This window comes from Rana temporaria, chromosome 3 (genome assembly GCF_905171775.1).
Source record: "Rana temporaria chromosome 3, aRanTem1.1, whole genome shotgun sequence".
Taxonomy (NCBI): Eukaryota; Metazoa; Chordata; class Amphibia; order Anura; family Ranidae; genus Rana; species Rana temporaria.
Window position 1 is genome coordinate 7,988,395 of NC_053491.1, and position 7,707 is coordinate 7,996,101.

Genomic DNA, 7,707 nt, shown 5'->3' on the forward strand with positions numbered 1-7,707 from the left:
CCAGGAAATAGCCACAATCCTGCATGATGACATCACCAGCAAGACACATCGTGCACATGCAGTGGAGCCACTGGTCAAGGTACTGGCAACACTGCATTTCCTGGCAAGTGGATCTTTTCAGCGTACAAGTGGAGTGGTGGCTGGGATGTCACAATCCAGCATAAGCAGATGTGTGCACCAGGTTGTCCCCGCAATCCTCAGACGCATGTCCCACCACTTCATCAAACCCACCCAGGAGGACCTGCGGCAGAAGGCAATGACAGATTTCTATCAAATTGCCAGATTCCTACGCACCGTGGGGGCCATTGATTGCACACATGTGACACTACGGCCCCCCCGTGACATGGAGCACATATACTGCAATCGGAAGCATTGGCATTCCATCAATGTACAGGTGATAGTTGATGCCCAATGCCTCATATGGCACGTCCGTGCCAAACACCCCGGGTCCTGCCACGACAGCTTCATATACCGTCAAAGCCCCATCTCCACAGAATTTGAACAGAACGTGTATGGAGACAGCTGGCTGGTTGGTGAGTGACATGGGTGTCAGGCATGACTGTCCCCCCCCATGATGCAGACATCACGAGGGGCACATGCACGACTAACATCCTCCTGTCTTTTCCCTTCCAGGTGACGCGGCATATGCACTTGGACCCCATCTCATGACTCCATTCCGGAACCCCCAAACCCCAGGAGAGGAAAGATACAATGAAGCACACATACGTACCCGTGAAGTGGTGGAACGCACATTTAGTCTCCTGAAGTCCCGTTTCCGATGCCTGGATAAAACCTCGTCCTACGCATCAGCCTATTTGACACCACGTGTAGCCCAAAACTTTACTAAAAGAACAAGGCTAACACAATTCTGTGTCTATCCATAACCACATTTCCCGAGACCCCTCTCTTCAGACCAGACTTATCCATATGTGCATTCACATATATACATATCTACCCTGAGACACGCCACTTTGCGTCACCGGCCCAGGAACTCTGAAGAGAAGATACTGTCCACCCGTCTCCTACAGAGGCGATTCAGTTTGCATGTGTTGCGCTATATATATATATAAGTTTCTCACTCCTACAGACATACACCTGAAATAGCCACATTCAAATCAACATAAAACATAGACGTCAGCCGGCAGAATAGGAACGACGGGTACTCTTTAAAAAAACTTTGTTCAAGAAATTACCCATCTTTGCTTGACTGAAACGGACCGAGAGAATGGAGGGCGTCTGTGCGGAAGTTTACAGGCAAGAAACATAAGACAAACGTCTCTTACCGAATGTATAAAGGTGATCAGCCTCTCCCCGTCCGCACAGTCGCATTCCATCGACATCTCGGTGTGCCGCCAAGAAAACAAAGTCCACGCTGGGCGCCAATTGATAAGGATTAAACCCCTGACACAACCTCAGGGCATAAACCCATTCTGCCGTTGACCCAAATTATGAAAGCATACAGAGAGCTGAGGAACAAACTGCTTCTTTCTGTGTTCCAGCGTCCAAGAGAGGGAGGCGGGACTTTTATTGTCTTTTTAAAGACAACATGACATCATTCACATGAGCACATTTGATTGGTTCAGTCTATACATGGTGGTTTCTCATTGCAAGTCCATTTTATTAGCACAAATGTCCTTGTGTCATACAGGTTCACAGGGGCTTCATTCTTCAGTCGATGGGGTGGGCCGGAAGGAGGGAGTTTAGGAGTGCAGTAGAAGTAACAGCTGTTTTCACTTAGTCTCTTCCTGTGCCGAGATTTTAACCCTATAATGTCTCTTAAGGAAAGTAATTTTATAATACACTCACATACATATGTATTATAACGCTATATATAGATCAAGAAATAAAAGAATATAATGCAAGAAAGGCAACATTTGAGTAGCTCAGGAGAAAAGTAATCATAACACAAAAATATTCATTTTTGTAACTTCCATCACAGTAGGAGCTCTCAGAAATTGGGGAGAGCCCGTCAGCAGGCTGCTCCCACTACTCCCATCACTCCCTCCTAATCACATTCGGGAAATACTAGCCGCTCCCCCGGTGGGAAGGAGGAGCCAGTGTTCTCTCCCGTAAAACTGTCCGGGGCAGGCACCACAAAATCTAGGCCAGAAGCCCAGGGACCCGACCCTTCAGCTTTGACCCAATGGTTCTCCGTCCCCATCAGAAGGCTTTCGCCTCCACACCAGCAGGTTTTGCATCTGCCACCGCCATCCCTTTCCACCTCGCTGTGTACTGGGGACGGTTAGCATAGCGCCACCTCCTGGCAACTGATAAGATTAGATACTACACTTGATCTTAGCCAAAAGGCCGAGAAGCGAGGTCCTCATGTGGTACACAGATCAGTCCTGTCAATGTAAGAAAGGTTCTCCTAACGACAACTCGTTGTTATGTGTATAAAAGACACCTGTCCACAGAATCTCTTTCCTCCAATCACATCTCTCCATCATGGGGGAGATCAAAGATCTGTCAGAAGACGTCGGGGAGAAGATTGGAGACCTTCACAAGGCTGGAATGGGCTACAAGACCATCAGCAAGAAGCTTGGTGAGAAGGAGACAACTGTTGGAGCGATTATTCACAAATAGAAGAAATACAAAATAACCATCAATCACCCTCGGTCTGGAGCTCCATGCAAGATCTCTCCTCATGGGGTGAGGATGGTCATGAAAAAAGTGAGGGATCCGCCCAGAACTACTTGGGTGGAGCTTGTGAATGATCTCAAGGCAGTTGGGACCACAGTCACCAAACAAACTATTGGTTTGTGCAGTCCCTGCTAGCACCTAGGCAAGTGATGGCGAACCTTGGCACCCCAGATGTTTTGGAACTACATTTCCCATGATGCTCAACTACACGGCAGAGTGCATGAGCATCATGGGAAATGTAGTTCCAAAACATCTGGGGTGCAAAGGTTCGCCATCACTGACCTAGGAGATAGAATGTGCCAAATAGGCTTCCTGCAGCTCATGTTTAGTCTTACAATTATGATATTTAGTTGATACATACAAGAGAACTCTCCATACTAATGTAAAATGGCCTTTCCTCTTTATATAAAAAATATTGACTCTACAGTGAGAGGTACTCAGTCAGGAATGTGTATTCTGCTATTTTATGATATGTCAATAAGCCTGGCCTAACGGACTGTCAGCTTGATGTAATTACTTAGGCCTGGTTTCCACATGTCCTTTATGAAACCATAAACTAAGGCCCAGATTCTCAAAGAAGCGCCTATCTTTAGGCGGGCATAGCGTATCTCAGATACACTACGCCGCTGTAACTTAGAGCGGCAGGTCCCGTATTCAGAAACAACTTGCGCTCTAAGTTACGGCGGCGTAGTGTATCTGACACCCACATAAACGACGCTCTTATCGAACGGCGCATGCGCACGCATGCTCAGTATCACGTCGAATTTTCAAAGTAAATTACGCCCGCTCAATGCTTAGGCGACGTGAACGTAACCTACCTAGCCCCATTCACGGACGACTTACGCAAACGACGTAAAATACGACGCTGTTCGGACATCCATACCTAACATGACTTACCCCTGCTTTATGAGGGGTAACTTTATGCCGGTCCGCCGCCTTACGTAAACGACGTATGTTGATACACCGGGCGCACGTACGTTCGTGAATCGGCGTATCTAGCTAATTTGCATATTCTACGCGGAAGTATACGGAAGCGCCCCTAGCGGCCAGCGTAAATATGCACCCTAAGATACGACGGCGTAAGAGACTTACGCCGCTCGTATCTAGGCAACTGTGAGGCGTATCTGATTCTGTGAATCAGGCGCGGAGATGCGACGCCTCACACTCAGAGTTACGACGGCGTAGCTGGAGATACGCCGTCGTAACTCCTTTGTGAATCCGGGCCTAAGAGATCTGGTATTGCCTATTTTGGCCTTACTGACCTTACGATACTAATAACACTATTAAAAGGTGTAGCGCTAACCCATGAAGGAGTCGCTAAATGTATTGGGTCTCATGTTCTAGACATGTGCAATTTGTTTATTCCCGAATTCTTTTTTTAAACAATTTTGACAAATTCGTACATTCCGGAATTTCTGAATTTTTCAAATTCCGAAATGTTCGAATATTGAAATGTTCGAATTTCGTAAATTCCAGAAATTTCATAAAAATTCCGGAATTTTGTAAATTTGAAAGTTCGAAATTTGGGAATTCGTAAATTCGGAATTTCGTAAATTCCAAAATTCGAAATTTCCGAAATTCGAAATTTCCAGAATTAGAAATGTCCAAAATTCAAAATTTCCGAAGTTCTAAAATTCTAAAAGTTGAGATTCCAAAGTTAGAAAATTTGGAAAATCGGAAATTCGAAAAAGGAAAATTCAAAAATTTGAAAATTCCATTTCCGAATTTCTGAATTCCGAATTTTCTAATTTCCGAATTTCCAAATATCAGAATTAGCAAATTTTTTGAAAAATGCTAAAAAAAACTAATGAAACGAAGACGAAAACAGGCAGTGCACATGTCTACCCTGTTCCAATACATTGCCACCTACACTTGCCTACAAGCCCTTACACAATTCAACCAATCCACTTGCATGCTTAAATTAACAGGTTTGGGGTAAATCTGGGATTTTAGAGTTTTTATGTGCTTTATAAAGATAGCTTTTTTTACTGGATCTTCACTTGTTTTTTTTTTGTAGGAATTTCCTTAAACTGGTGATAAAGCTAATGGAGCATGTAGTGTCTACCTCTATTCTTCTCCTGGTGCTGTTGTCAGGTAAGATCAATTATTTTTGTAGCAAAACACAAATTACTAAAACTATTTTTTTAGAGTTTCCAGTCATAAGAAAATAAAAAAGAAAGCCCTAAGGCTGACGCTGCGCTATATGGTGAAAAGTGATATATGTAATGATAAATTAATAAAAGAAGCAGCTAGCACTAAAGTTGGGTACAAAAAACGTAGATAGAGATACATTTCAAAGGGGTGCAGCGCTAAATGTAAAAATTGAGTTGATGCATAAAAAGCAAATAAGTAATGAAACCCTGATTCGAGATTGACAAACACAATAATCAATGATATATGCAAATATAAATAATGATGAAGAACACTCAAAAAAAAGAAAAGAAGAAAAAATGAGTGTTGTGAATAGAAAACGGTGACAGTCAGACTCACCCGGGACAGAGGCTTTTGGAGGGGACTGAATGCTCGCCTCTTGCCTTGCGATCATGGGCCCTGGCATTTGGGGGAAACGGTGCTCTTTGTGAGCTGTATGCCCGGGGACCCTGTATATGCCATTAGAGTGACTGTTCATACTGTTGGGACATACAGTGTAAGGAGATGCTAATGCCGTCACCTTCAGCCATCTGTCTGTTCTCTGTGCTAATTGACCCTGCTATTGTGTGAAGATGTCCTGTGTTTACACTTATGATAATGTGTATTGTATAGCAGGTGAGCGAGGAGACATGACGTCTACCCTGAAAGGTCACATCTATGAGTCACCTAGTCTGGGTAAATGATTAGTTAACTAGCTCATGTTAATTTATGTTATGGTTACCTCCTCTTTAACTGTATATAAGGTTGTATTCTTGGTTCTATTAAACACGCCATGTCCGATCCCCGAAGAAGTCCTTTGGAGACGAAACGTGAGTAGGGTGCCGGTGACGTCATTGCGTTCCGTCTATCGAGACGGCGGTGTTACAGACATGGCGAGACTGGTTCAAAACAGTCGCCCTTTCCGGTAAGCAGGCAACCACACTTATGGGTGTTTGAAGACACGTTTTGGTTCTTTTGGGAAGATTGATGTCCCTCACTATTTTCTTTGGAATCACCTGGATACACTTTGGAAGTTAACCCTTCACATGGACCTTTCTTATTAAATTTTGAATGGGACTCTGCCTTAGTTTTCTATGCACAACCCTAATTTTTTCTTCTTTTCTATTTTTTTTTGTGTTCTTCATCATAATTTATATTTGCATATATCATTGATTATTGTGTTTGTCAATCTCGAATCAGGGTTTCATTACTTATTTGCTTTTTATGCATCAACAACATTTTTAGATATAGCGCTGCACTCCTTTGAAATTTAGTCATAAGAAAATGTTGGTGACTAAAAGGATGAACAGTGGCACCTTTTTACGAGTAACATGGTTAACGAGCATTTTGAATAACAAGCAACTTTTTTTTTTAGGTCAGAAGGCGGGTTCCCAGAGGTCAAATGTCACAGGGCGTGGCTGACCCACCCCCACCAAAGTGTACTGCCTACCCCAACTAAGTCGGGGAATGAACAAGTCGGGGAAAGCGTCTTTTGCACGCAAATTTCCAAGGCTCTCTGGCACCCCCCCTACCTCTGGCCACATGCGGTATTGCATGCCATAGAAGTCAATGCTGAGAAAATTATCTTCATTTCCATTGACTACTATGGGGGAACTCGCTTTGATATGCGAGTGCTTTGGATTACAAGCATTCTCCTGCAACGGATTATGCTCGTAATCCGAGGTTCCACTCTAATGAGGAAACTGTAATAAATCAGGAATCCCTGGCAGTGCAGTGATGGCCATAATGTTCCAGGTCCTGGCTTCCCCTATGCTCATTGAGGACAGGGGGGCAGCACTCACTCAGCGTTGCTGCCATTCTCAGAACGCTGAAAAAGAAGGGGTGCCAGGTATAAAGACATATAAAGAAAGTACCTGTCAAATGGAAAGAGAAAGGAATTGAGATTAATGTGGACTTTCATGGTACCGTACAAAGGCTTGACATGCACAAGATAAGTAAAAAAGATTTTATTTTATTCCAAAAATATATTAAAAACAAACATACAGACATCTAAAACATAGTCATGGAAAACCATATCTTAAACATTCAGCTCTATAAATTCACAGAAGGGGTGACCAATAGGAAATAACTGCTGTCAACATGTTTCGCGGGAGAGACCACCGCTTCTTCAGGACTTGTTATAAAATAGTATTATTATGGAGCGCTGTCTGATTGCGCCCCGGGTAAAACAGTATGCATGGGACTTCACCATATATGTAATTTACAAGTTACTAGAACGATGTGATTAATTTTCTCTTTCTTTTCTATTCTTTATTAATAGCGTTAAATTTGATGTATGCTCTATAATAATACTATTGTATAACAAGCTCCTGAAGAAGTGGTGGTCTCTCCCGCGAAACATGTTGAGCGTCCAACACACAGATGGTGTATGTTTTAGTTGACAATAGTATATACAGTATCTCCTATTGGTCACCCATCTGTGAATTTGTAGAGCTGAATGTTTAAGATATGGTTTTTCCATGTCTATGTTTAAGATGTCTGTATGTTTGTTATTAATATATTTTTGGGATAAAATCAAATCTTTTATACTTAATCTTGTGTATGTCACAGTTGCGTCACTAGGGTTGGTGTCACCCGGTGTGAAAAAACATGGTGTCACCCCCACCAACTACAGTCCCTCATCTGTACAGACCCCCTCTATCAGTATAGACCCCCCTCAGTACAGACCCGCCTCTATCAGTATACACCCCCCCTCAGTGCAGACCCCCTCTATCAGTATACACCCCCCTCAGTGCAGACCCCCTCTATCAGTATACACCCCCCTCAGTGCAGACCCCCTCTATCAGTATAGACCCCCCTCGGTGCAGACCCCCCTCTATCAGTATAGACCCCCCTCAGTGCAGACCCCCTCTGTCAGTATAGACCACCCTCTATCAGTATAGACCTCCCCCTCAGTTCAGACCCCCCTCTATCAGT

General features: G+C 43.6%; 1 pseudogene; it reads right to left on the minus strand.

Moving 5' to 3' along the window:
- Positions 1–2,142: 2,142 nt before the first annotated feature.
- LOC120933968 lies at positions 2,143–2,319 on the minus strand (annotated as a pseudogene).
- Positions 2,320–7,707: the final 5,388 nt, after the last annotated feature.